Genomic DNA, 14,407 nt, shown 5'->3' on the forward strand with positions numbered 1-14,407 from the left:
CTTAGAATATTCCTTATAAATCAAAAATAAAGAAATTAAATAAACTCTTGTTTTGAAAAATCATATACTACACAAAGCAAATTTATAATGCAGAAACTTTCACTCACACTAGCGTACAATCATTGAATATATTTTCACTTGACTTTAATATTATACCCAATCCACAAATAATATTACATAAAATGCCGGTCATAACATCCTCTCCCCCTTAAGGGATTCTGTCCCCAGAATCTAAGAGAAAAGATGAGGATGCCGGGAACGCATATCAGACTCTAACTCCCAAGTCGACTCTTCGACCTTAGGGTTCCTTAAAAGTACTTTTACTAACTTTACTGACTTATTTCTAAGACTCTTTACTTGCCAGTCGAGTATTTTAACCGGATGCTCCACAAATGACAGGTCTGCCTGAATTTCTACAGGTTCATATTCTATCACATGGCTAGCGTCAGGATTGTACTTCTTAAGCAACGACACATGGAACACATTATGCACATGCCGATACTGAGGTGGTAAGGCCAACTCGTAGGCCACCTTTCCCACTTGACTCAAAATCTCAAAAGGACCTATGTATCTAGGTGCTAACTTCCCTTTCTTGCCAAATCTTATCAACCCTTTTCTAGGTGCACCTTCAGCAACACAGCTTTGCCAATTTGGAATTGAACGTCCTTACGCGCTGGATCCGCATACTTCCTTTATCTATCTTGAGCAGCAAGCAATCTTTTTTGAATTAACTTGACCGAGTCATGCAACTGTTATACCAAATCCGAGCCGAGAATTCTTCCTTCTCCTACTTCATCCCAACTTGTTGGTGATCTACACTTTTGCCCGTACAAAGCTTCGTATGGTGGCATGCTGATACTGGAATGATAGCTGTTGTTGTAAGAGAATTCAATCAACGGCAAATGGTCGTCCCAACTTCCTGCAAAATCGATTGCACAACTGCGCAACATATCTTCAATTGTTTGAATTGTCCTTTCACTCTGGCCATCAGTCCGCGGGTGGTACGCCGTGCTCATATTCAACTTCGTGCCAAGACATTCCTGAAATTGCTTCCAGAATCTCGAGTTAAATCGGAGATATCTGTCTGAAACTATTGATACGGGTACTCCATGCCTTAGTACGATTTCGCGCACATACAGATGAACCAACTTGTCCAGTGACGACTTCTCATTTATTGGAAGGAAATGCGCCGACTTCGTAAGACGATCAACTATAACCCATATTGCGTCATGTCCGGATTTCGTTCGCGGTAGTCCTACTATAAAGTCCATAACGATATTTTCCCATTTCCATTCTGGAATCTTCAGGGGCTGAATTAATCCGCTTGGTCGTTGATGTTCTGCCTTTACTTTTTGACAAGTATAGCACTTTGCAACCCATTCTGCCACGTCTCGCTTCATATTTGGCCACCAAAAGTTCTTCTTTAAGTCTCGATACATCTTGGTGCTTCCCGGGTGGATTGAAAATTTCAAATTGTGGGCTTCATAGAGGATCTCATTCTTTAATTCAGGTACATGGGGAATCCATATTCTGGATGAAAACCTTAGTATCCCTTGCTCATCCCTTTGAGTATTAATCTCCTCTCCAGATAACTGATTCTTCTCTTTTTCCATTACTTCCTCTTGACACTTCTTTATCTTTTCCACTAGTATTGGCTGAAAGGTCATTGCAAGACAAACTTCCTCGACTTTTCCATAAGCACAAAGTTCCAATTCCAATTTTTTGATTTCTTCAGTTAACTCTTTTGATGTTATCATCATATTCAATCTCTCCTTCCTACTCAGAGCATCGGCCACTACGTTCGCCTTTCCAGGATGGTAATTTATCGAGCAGTCATAGTCCTTGATCAATTCCAGCCATCTCCTCTGCCTCATATTGAGCTCTTTCTGAGTAAAAATGTACTTTAAACTCTTGTGATCCGTGTAGATTTCACACTTCTCTCCATAGAGGTAATGTCTCCAAATCTTAAGTGCGAACACTATGGCGGCTAGTTCCAAGTCATGCGTTGGGTACTTTAACTCATGCGGCTTCAACTGTCTTGACGCATATGCGATCACTTTACTGTGTTGCATCAACACACAACCCAAACCCTTATGTGAAGCATCGCTGAATATTATAAAATTCCCTTGATCATCTGGAAGTACCAACACCGGAGCTGTTACCAACTTTCGCTTTAACTTTTGAAAGCTATCTTCACATTCTGCACTCCATTCAAACTTTTGATTCTTTCTGGTTAACTTGGTCAATGGCGTGGCAATCTTCGAGAAATCCTTGACGAATCTTCTATAGTATCCGGCCAATCCTAGAAAACTTCGCACTTTCGTAGGAGTCTTTGGCCTCTCCCAACTCATAACTGCCTCAATCTTTGTCGGATCCACTTTAACTCCCTCATTTCCAATAACATGCCCCAAAAATTGAACTTCCTTTAACCAAAACTCATATTTGGTGAACTTGGCATACAACTTCTCTTGTCGGAGTATCTCCAATGCTATCCAGAGGTGCTGCTTATGTTCTTCTTCCGACTTAGAATAAATAAGGATGTCATCAATAAATACCACGACAAATTTGTCCAAATACTTCTTAAATACTCGATTCATCAGATCCATAAATGCGGCCGGAGCGTTGGTCAATCCAAACGGCATTACTAGGAATTCATAATGCCCATATCTGGTCCTGAATGCGGTCTTAGGAATATCTTCTTCTTTGATCTTTAATTGATGGTATCCCGATCTCAAATCAATCTTCGAAAAGCATTTTGCTCCCTTCAACTGATCAAAAAGGTCATCTATCCTTGGTAGCGAGTAGCGGTTCTTGATCGTCACCTTATTCAACTCCCGGTAATCTATGCATAGACGCATACTCCCATCTTTCTTCTTTACAAACAGAACAGGTGCTCCTCATGGCGACGTACTTGGTCGTATCACTCCTTTATCCAATAATTCTTGTAGCTGGCTCGCCAACTCTTTCATTTCTGCTGGTGCCATCCTATATGGGGCCTTTGAAACTGGTTTCGTGCCTGGAGCAAGGTTGATCTCAAACTCAATTTGTCGATCTGGTGGTAAGCCTGGTAGTTCGTCGGGAAACACATCGGGGAACTCACTAACTACAGGAATATCTTCCATGCTGAGGCTGCCTCTCTCTGAATCCACTACATATGCTAGGAACGACTCACAACCTTTTCTAAGCAACTTCTTAGCCTGAACGATTGTAAGAAATAGTTGCTCTTGCCTCTGCCCCTTAAATACTACCTTCTCTCCACTCTTCGTCTTTAAATACACTCTCTTGGTCTTACAATTAATCTGAGCGCTATTCTCTCCTAACCAATCCATTCCTAAAATTATGTCAAACTCTCCCAAATTGAAGAGTATCAAGTCGGCTGAAAACTTATATCCCGAAATATCGATCTCACACTTTGGACAAAATTGATTCACAGGAATCTTCTCTTGGTTCGCAATTACCACATTTACTACCTCACTCATAACCATTTTATCACATTGGAGCTTATCAACAAAAGATTCTGATATGAAAGATCTTGTTACTCCCGAATCAATCAATACTTTAGCTTTGACAATATTGAGTAAAAGTGTACCTGCTATCACCTCAGAATTCTGAACAGCATCTTTCATCTTTAGATCAAATGTCCTTGCTGTTGCTTGCGGGGTTGGTGCGGGTGGTGGAGGTAATGCCAATACCTCAGCTGGCACGCTTGCACTGGTACTTGCCACGTTCATCAGAGCTTTGACTGGTCCTGTTGCCTTACACTCCCTAGCCATGTGTCCGATCTTCCCACACTTGTAGCACGTAACTCCTGGCTTCGGCATCTTGCACTCATTTGCCAAATGTCCCTTCTGATTGCACCTATAACAGGTCATGCTCAGCTTATTGCATACTCCGGGGTGCCTTCTTCCACAGTGCTTGCATTCCGGTCTTTGGTACCTGTCTTCTCCAACTTGCCCTTGGCTTGCCTGATTGTTCCCTTTTGATTCTTGCCTTTTGCCCAAATTTCCCTTCTTTTGAAAATTTCCGCCCTTCTGAAAACCAATCCTCTTTACATTCCGATCTTGCGAACTTCCAGCTTCAGACTTTTCTCCATAAAATGGAACCTTCCTCTTCTTGTTATCCCTCTCTTTCCTTGACTGCATCCCATTATTCTCAATCAGAGCAGCTTTATGTACTACTCCCGCATAAGTTTCAAGCTCAAACATAGCCACCCTATCTCTGATCCAAGGCTCCAATCCTTGCGGAAATTTCTTTGCTTTTTCCTCCTCAGTACTAGTATACTTTGTCACAAACATTGATAACTCAGTGAACTTCTTCTCATATTCCAATACGGTCATGTTCCCTTGCTTCAACTCAAGAAATTTTAGCTCCATCTGATTCTGCATGTACTTAGGGTAATACTTGTCCAGAAATAACTTCTTAAATCTCTCCTAAGAAACCTGCTGAGTGACTTCCATAGCCTTTCCTGATTCCCACCAATAGATAACTTCTCCCTTCAAGAAGTAAGTAGCATACGGCGTCTTCTGATCGTCTCCTAACTGTACCAACTCAAAAGCCCTTTCCATCTCCTTGATCCATGTGTTAGCTATCACTGGATCAGTGGTATCATAAAATACAGGTGGATTCACATTCTGAAAAGCTTTGAAAGTGACAATTTGTCTAGGTGGTACTGGTGGTTCAGGTGGTTGGTGTGGCTCATGGTTATCTTGGTTTTCAATTCGTTGTTGAAGAGTTAGTTGTTGTTGAGCTATAGCATTGGTTTGTTGTTGCAAGGTTTCCAGTAGTCGAAGAATATTTGGGTCTGTGGTGAAGGTGGTTGTTGGGTTCTTCTTTTTGGGAGGCATGATCCTGAAATAAGAGTTGTGTCAAAACAGATATAAATGATAAAATGATTCGAGGGTATCGCATGGCATTCTCATTTTCATATGGGGTCAAGTTTCCAAATTAAGCAGATATGATGATAAAAACATAAAATAACAGTTGAGAGCAAATGGAACAATAGCACATAATTATTGAAATTTTAAAGGTCACAGTACATAGGATTGGGATATAGTCTGATTCTAGGAACAACAGGCTTATTTAAAGGAAAACGGAAACAACTGGGGATTCCATAGAGTCTGATAGTACAACAACATGAAAGGTAAATGGAAAGAACTAAGGCTCCACTCCATCTGAACGGGGCTTGGTAGTCTTTTCCTCTCGAAGCATCTTCACAATGCTCTAGAGCTCATCCGCCACCATCTGAATGACATACTGGCTGGTACGGTCCCGGTGCGCTGGCATCTCCTCAAGCTTAGTGTTGACGTACTGAACCAAGGTCTCAAGTCTCGCAGTCATCTGCTCCTTGGGCTTCCCTTCGTAGTTTCGGCTGTCCGGATACACGTTCTTCAGTCGGTCTATCAGTCGGTCGTACTTGCCCTGAAGCAGGTCAAACTCGCACCTCAACTCAGCATACACGGAGAAAGCAATAGTATCGTCTGACCCAGAGGATGACGAGGAATGCGCCCTTTGATGACAACCAATAAGAGGAGTATTAATAATAATTTACTTAACCTACTCTCTCGCATATTATCTATAACCTACACACAAATCCTATAACCTATTTGGGCTGTCCATGGACTCTAAACCGTAGCTCTGATACCAAAACCTGTCACACCCCCAACTTAAATAGCAAAATAAATATAGCTATTACATCATTTTAATGAAGAATACACAACCAACTCCAAGATCTTACAGTTTAGGGTTTGGAACAGCCCAACACTACCAACTATTACATCTGATTACAAATACTGAGTCCTCACACAACTATTATTACTTATTCTACTTGCGCTCGAACATAAGCATCAGCATCACAAGTCTTACGGGCAGTCTGCTTGAATCTAACCATAGCTGCTAGCTGTAATATCAGGGTAAGCAAGAAGTGAGCCAAATGCTCAACAAGTGCTAACAGTACAACACAAAACATAAATTGAGATATACTTTTAAGAATGATAATGGAAAGTCATAACCAAAGGTAACGGGAGATGAAAACTATGTGAGATGGCATCATTTTGCTTGCATCAAAACAATTTTAAAATCATGTCTTAATCAAAATCATTTTATGACGCTACGGATTACAGTCGGTGATCAGCCGCGAAGTAATCCCGAACCTCGCTGGGTTCTAAAACATTAATGGGAATCCCTAGGCAACTTTTAAGCCTAATATAAGTGTGGAAAGGACTCGCGTCTCAGTCCAGATCCACCATTCAAAGAAAACATTTATCCCCCTTTGGGACTGAGAAATCCACATTTTAATCATTTTAAAAAAACTGATGCCGATTTATGACAAAATCTCTTTTGACTGTAAACATTTTTATCAAGGGATTATAGATCAACTTGAAACATGGGAAATATGGTACTAAATCTCAGGGCCATGATCCACTAGACTTTACTATATTAGGGTAATTGAGAGGTTTCCATAAACAAGAACTTTGACAAGGAAATTGAGCAAGGCTATTGGATAATATGAAAGAATAATGCCAAACTAGGCTTAAAGCAATGGTTGTAGACAAGGTATAGGTATTAGAACATCAAGAAGATAAGCATCACTGGTTCCAAATAGGATAGAGGTGTTAAAATATAAAGAAAGTGATCATCAGCTCAAGATATAACAGGGTATCAAGCTTTAGGGTAAGGATAGGGTTATCAAACAATCATGAATGAATTTAAGAAATGATTGGCTTTTAGGTATCAAGATAAAGTTTCCATCGAGGTTATTTCAAGAGTTGAATCAAAGCATCAGGGTGCAATATCAAGATTTCTCAGGGATCAATAGCATGATAATCAAAAGGATCAATAAAGTATTATAACAAATCTCTATTTTATCATGGCATCCCATTACTTTGGTATACTAGCATGGTATGACTTTTGATCTACTTGCAATAAGTACTTGAGGGTTCATGGCATTTCTATATAATTCGAAGATAAACATAAGATACGCTTGATTTAAATATATCAAAATGACTCAGGATAGTTGCATCGATATATATATATGAACTGATTTTAGTAAATACGAAGATCAAGTTGAATCACTTGCCTTGAGATAGGCTGGTCTGGTCTGACTGGTAGGAGCAACAACTGGAGCTTCACTCGACTTTTATGGCAAGTTTTCCCTCGTCTCGAGATCCTACATAAATAATAATAATCCTCATTATAATATATTCTTACCATCTCAATCCTATTTACAACCCGAAATTAAACACGGATGGCACTTAGGCCTATATGCACTTTAATTTATATTCACTTTTAAATTATAATTGCACACACATAGCCAAATATTCACATATCATATATTAACACCAAATAACACCATATATACCATAATGCAACACTAGGCTTGGATGATCTCGACTCACCACTTTAAGTCACTTGGTTGCTAAACTAGACAAGGTCTTCTAATTTTGGCTTCCTAACTCGATGTGCCTTTCCTAAATTATCCAAAACCTATTGACCCTAACTTGTGCCTTTTGCTCTACTGACCTTATACTATCTTACAAATATGGTGGTCGACCTAATACTCACTTCTAAGTATTCTAAAACTATGTGATAAGTGATAGTGCTCACTGGTGCAAATTTCAGAATGACAACTATGGTTTCTTGAGTACATTAGACACTCTTAAACTACAATTTTTCCTTCAAAACTTTTACACAAGACTCTCCTGACCTAAGGGCATCTCACAAGCCTGATGTGGCTCAAGGGTCTGGCTTGGGCCTTCTTGGGCCTAAGCTAAAAGTCCAAGGTTCCCCTGTTTTTCTGGGCAGAAAATGCCCTGACTTGAATTAACTTGTGACACATGGTTCTAGCTCATATCCTATGAACTATGGTTGGAGAAACTTCTCTGACATACCCTCTAACTAAGGCCCAATTGGGCCTAATGAGGTTCTACCCATGACATGGTCAAATCTCCCTATTTCTATGTTGCAACAAAACTGTCCCCTGATGGACAGATTTTGTGATTCTACTTGTGCACCTAATCAAATGACATGCAAACCTCCAACCAACTCCTAAAACCTTTTATATACTCCCAATACTAACTTCTGGTAGCTTGGGCCTCAAAGTGCACACGAATGACATGGTCAAAACTCACTCTAAACCTCAGGGTGCTATACTGATTTTTCTGTAGAAACTATAACTCTCATTTTCCAAGGTTTTGACTTGACAAACTCAACTAACAAAAACTCAATACTTAAACCAAGACTTATACATGGTGATCTACTGAAATAACTCCCTTATTCTCAAAATAAACTTGCGTGAGATCATCCATGCCCAAAAACAACAACATGCAACCAAAATTATAACATGCAACTCATGGAAAGCACATAACAAGATTTCGGCTAGGCATAAAGTTTTAAATGCTTGCAAAATCGACTTGCACCTAATACTAATCCTTAATAATCATGAAATATAACTTCTTTTAAGTATTAATAAGAAATTTATCATGAAAACAATCTATTTTAAGCACACATATTTTGAATTTATAGATTTTTAAACATAACTACATGATTTCGAAAAGAGTAGCATGCAAAACATGGTTGATCATCATCTTAATGTCTTAAAACTAACATGCATGGCTAAACATAAATATATAATGAAATTTCAGTAGCATGCAAAGGATTTTAAAGCATGATATCTCCATAAAACACTTAGTTAGCACATATACATAATATATCTCATAGAGAGCTCTTGAATTCACAAGAATCAAGAGTTTCTCTTTGGAGATCACATAAGAACTACACATGCATCCATGGAACTTCAACTTCCAAGTCACAAAACACTTGGAAAGTATATAAGATGATTGTAGGTAAAAGATTTACACTTGGGAAGATGAAGAATGAATTGAAAAATGAAAGGGGGGTGGGGAATTGGCCTTCGGCCGAGAGTAATGTGGGAGGGGGAGGAGAGAAAATTTGTGGGGTGTTGGAGTGTGGAATGAGAATGACTTCTCCCACTTTGATTTCTTTGTTTTATGCTATTTGGTTTACAAATGATGAGTGGAAGTGAGAACTTACAAAAAGGTCCCTTGGTTAAAGTTAGGCCATTTTGCATGCAAGGCTAAGGTAGTAATTTGGTAATAATCAAATGAGTTAGTGGGGTTGGAAAAGTCTTGTTTGCCCTTTGAGAGAATAGATGGGTGATTTGCATGCATGGTCTCTTATGTAATTTGATAAATATGACAACTAAAATTTATAATGATTTATTTTTATAAAATAAAATACAAGTTCAAAAATTATAAAATTTATATCATAAAATAACTTGGATTTTTAGAGACTTTATAAAATTATTTTCAAAATTTGTGAACAAAATACCTTTTAAAAGAAATTTTTTCCAAAGCTTAGAATATTCCTTATAAATCAAAAATAAAGAAATTAAATAAACTCTTAATTTGAAAAATCATATACTACACAAAGCAAATTTATAATGCAGAAACTTTCACTCATACTAGCGTACAATCATTGAATATATTTTTATTTGACTTTAATATTATACCCAATCCACAAATAATATTACATAAAATGCCGGTCGTAACACACGAGGCATCATGGAAGACGTGTTAGTAAAGGTGAATAAGCTCTTCTTCCCTGCAGACTTTGTTATTCTGGATTTCGAGGAAGATAAAAAAATTCCCATAATCTTGGGAAGACCTTTCTTGGCTACAGGTCGCACCTTGATAGATGTGCAGAAAGGTGAACTTACTATGAGGGTGCAGGATCAGGATGTAACATTCAATGTATTCAAGGCTATGAAATTCCCTACAGAAGACGAGGAGTGCTTCAAGGTGGATTTGATTGATTCTGCAGTTACTTCAGAACTTGATCATATGCTAATGTCTGATACCTTAGAAAACGCCTTAGTGGGGGAATTTGACAGTGAAGATGAGGAAGGCAATGAGCAATTACAATATCTAAATGCTTCTCCTTGGAAGTGAAAGCTAGACATGCCATTTGAATCTTTTGGTAATACTGATCTCAAGAATGCTGATGGAAAACTCAAACCATCTATTGAGGAAGCACCTACTTTGGAGCTTAAACCATTGCCTAAACACTTGAGGAATGTTTTTCTAGGTGATGCATCTGCTTTTCCTGTTATTATTGCATCTGACCTTTCAGGTAGTGAGGAGGAAAATCTCTTGAGGATCTTGAGAGAATTCAAATCGACCATCGGATGGAAGCAGATATAAAGGGGATCAACCCTTCGTATTGCATGCATAAAATTCTGCTAGAGGAAGGTAGCAAGCCGACTGTTGAGCAACAACGAAGACTTAATCCTATCATGAAAGAAGTGGTGAAGAAAGAAATTTTAAAGTGCCTGGATGCAGGAATCATATATCCTATTTATGACAGTTCTTGGGTGAGCCTCGTGCAATGTGTACCTAAGAAAGGAGGTATTACTGTGGTAGCAAATGAGAAGAATGAGCTCATCCCCACTCGAACAGTCACAGGATGGAGGGTATGCATGGATTACAAAAAGTTGAACAAACCCACGAGGAAGGATCACTTCCCACTTCTATTTATTGATCAAATGCTTGACATGTTGGCTGGACATGAGTATTATTGTCTTCTGGATGGCTATTCGGGTTACAATTAGATTTGCATTGCACCAGAAGATCAGGAAAAAACTACTTTCACTTGTCCATTTGGCACATTTACTTTTCGCAGAGTTTCTTTTGGCTTATGTGGTGCAAATGCCACTTTTCATAGATGTATGATGGCGATATTCTCTGAGATGATAGGAAATAATGTCGAAGTGTTCATGGACGACTTCTCCGTCTTTGGACATTCGTACGATCAATGCCTGGATAATCTTCGTTTGGTGCTGAAAAGGTGCATTGAGACCAATCTGGTTCTCAATTGGGAAAAATGTCACTTCATGGTGCAGCAAGGCATCATTCTTGGGCATAAGGTCTTTAGCAAAGGCCTTGAGGTTGATAAGCCCAAGGTGGGGGTCATTGAAAATCTTCCGCCACCTATTTATTTGAAAGGAATCCGTAGTTTCCTTGGTCATGCGGGTTTTTATCGGCGTTTCATCAAGGACTTCTCTAAGATATCTAAGTTGTTGTGCAACTTGCTCGAGAAAGATGTGCCTTTCAAATTTGATTATGAATGCTTGGCATAATTCGAGACTCTCAAGAAGAGTTTAATAACTGCACCAGTTATAACAGCACCTAATTGGACATAACCTTTTGAGATGATGTGTGATGCATGTGATTATGTAGTGGGAGCAGTTCTTGAGCAGCGCAAGAATAATATCTTTCATGTGGTCTACTATGCTGGTAAGACACTTAATGGAGCATAATTGAACTACACCACTATTGAGAAGGAGCTCTTGGTTATAGTTTTTGGTTTCGAAAAATTTTGATCTTATCTACTTGGGACAAAGGTGACAGTATTCACTGATCACGTTGCCATTCGCTATCTGGTCTCGAAGAAGGATTCGAAGCCTAGACTTATTCGTTGGGTGCTCTTGCTACAAGAATTTGAGTTAAAGATCAAGGATTGAAAAGGTACTGAGAATCAAGTAGCTGGCCATCTCTCTAGACTGGAGAATCCCGATTCTACTTCACATGATAAGACATTGATAAACGAATCTTTTCCGGATGAGCAGTTGTTCGCAGTTCAAGAGGAAGAGCCATGGTTCGCAGACATTGTGAACTATCTTGTGAGCAATATAATGCCTCCTAATATGAATACATCTCAAAAGAAGAAGTTTTTGCATAAGGTGAAGTGGTATATGTGGGATGAACCATATTTCTTTAGACAAGGAGCTGACCAGATCATCAGGAGATGTATCCCATTCTGTGAGACGGAGGGGATATTACGAGACTTCCATTCCACAGTTTATGGTGGACATTATGGTGGTGAAAAGACAACAGCTCGTATTCTGCAAGCAGGTTTTTTCTGGCCTACGTTGTTTAAGGATGCACATCAGTTCGGTTTAAGGTGTGATTGTTGCCAAAGAGTTGGGAATCTTATTGTTAGTCCTTAATAATGCAACAACAATTACAGAAGGGGGGTTGAATGGAATTTTTGAACCTTTTTCAAAAAGATATAAAATGTTCTATCTTAATAATATATAAGTGTTTGATTTGCAAAGTGCGGAATAAGAAGTTAGTAAAATCAAAACACAAGTAATTAAAAACACAAGTCTTTAAAAACTTTCTGGTGGATTTGAATGTATCCACCAGAGATATATATTATATCAAGGGAACTCTGTGTGGCAAGATTAGCTCACACCTGCTTACAAATATGAACAACTAAGTTTACAGAGAAATGCTGAGGATGCAGCTTACAATTATTTCTCTGAGATAATGTTCTTAGTCTTGTTCCTTATTGTTCTATTTGCTACTTCTTGGTTTATATATCACCAAGATTACAAAGTAATAAGATAAGATAATAAAATAAATCCTATCAAGTCTAATACTATGCTGCTTCATTACTCTATTCCAGCATCTTTGAATATCTTCATAATAGCATGGAAATGGCAATGCTTCTTTGTTCTCTAAAACCCAGTTGAATAGGCTTCCACATTCCTTTTGCATACACTCGACGCATGTGACTATGTTGTCACTGTCAACAGATGTTTAAATTGATTATCCGTCGGGTACATGATCATCCGTTGGGTTGCCTTGTTGATCATCCGTCGAGTGACATTGTTGTTTATCCATCGGGTTGCTATCTTGCACTTGACTTCATTTCATTTATACAGAATTACAAGACATCATCTATGTACAATTAATCAACCTATTCTGCATATCTCATTAAAGTCAACATGACTTGAGTGCTACTACAGAATCTAAACAAGGTGTATGCAGAAATGGGCTACAGACTCATTATTACACAAGCTACTCACTCGATGGATAATAAATCATCATCTGTCGGGACTATATTGAGTCATCCGTCGGGACTATATTCCTTATCTATCGAGTGCTACATTTTTCACTAAGTAAAATCTACTAAGGTGTTTTGTTAATGAAATCATCAAGTTCACAACATATCCACAACAATCTCCCCCAATTTATGTCTACTGGAATTGTAGCCATAAATTAAGAGAAACTTGATGATAACAAAACACTCTAAAAATACAACTTTAAAAGTAAGTAGATAAAACTGTAAAGTGCTTTAAATAACAAAATGCACAAAGATTAGCTCATAATCATTTTTAAGGTGCTCATCTAGCCTGAGCATATTAATCTAATTCCTTGAATATCTGGATCTCTTTCCAAGCTGTCTGTTGTTTTCTTCTATCTGATTTTGGAGCAGTCTGTGGAATTCCAGTTCATCAAATTCTGAGAGATTTAACTTTTCTTGCATTTCCAAAATAGTCTCATTGCTAGAGATGCTCAATTGGTCTTCTAATCTGAAAAATCTTCTAACTCCCTTGTCATCCATGAACTCCATCAGCCAGTAGGGCCTTAGATGCACTCTACTCCCTATGTAAGGAATAGTTAGAGTCTTTGGGAGTGCATCTTTAGCTCTAATACTCCTCAGTTCTTCAATCTTCTTTAGAACAAGTCTTCTTGCAGTTACATTGAATTAAAAGTTCTTCTTGAATGATGAATAAACCTTTATTAGCACAGATTGGCTTTCTTGAAGGATCATGTGAAGTGGTCATTGAATCTATTTTCCTCCCTTGTACTTGAAAACTAACCTTTCAGGTAGATTCCTGTCAGCATCAATCCCTCTAACTTCTTCCAGTTCATCTAGATAAAGGTTTAGATTAGAGAATTCCTTGATGTCACATAAGTACATGTAATCTCCCTTGTTGACTTTGGACTAAGCTTTGGTTAGAGATTTGGATTTGAGAGGTGACAGCTTCACTTTCTTGACTGCTCTTGACCTTGTTCTCTTTGGCTTGTTAAGGATTGGTAAATTGAAGTCAGGAAGTGGTAGACTTTCCCAGTCTATTGGTTCATCCTTAGGCATAATAGGTTTACCATGAATGTTCTTGTAAGGATCCACCACCTTAATATCTTCAAATACCACTGAGGGTTTTGATGCTTGAGTTGTAGTTAGAATGGATTCCTTGGGAAACTGATCCTCCAATTCCTTACCAACAAAGTTCAATTTCCTTTTGGTTCTTTTGGCCAATTCTTTGTATCTGTGAGATTTCTTCTGTTGTGGTTCAACTTGCTTCTTTTCAGCTGCTCTTATATTGGCTGCTGCTTCATTTATCAGATCAATGTTATCTTCAGCTGGTGGCTTTGAGATAGTAATTGTAGGCACAATTACTTTGCTAACTTGAATGTTGAGCACTTTTTTCTCCCCCTCACTCCTAGAACTCTCTTTCTCCCCCTTTTTGTTATCATCAAGCTGAGTAGAGGAGGAGGTTTGTGCAACCACCAGTTTCTGAAGCAAGTCTATTTGTTGAGCT

This window comes from Apium graveolens, chromosome 8 (genome assembly GCF_009905375.1).
Source record: "Apium graveolens cultivar Ventura chromosome 8, ASM990537v1, whole genome shotgun sequence".
Lineage (NCBI taxonomy): Eukaryota > Viridiplantae > Streptophyta > Magnoliopsida > Apiales > Apiaceae > Apium > Apium graveolens.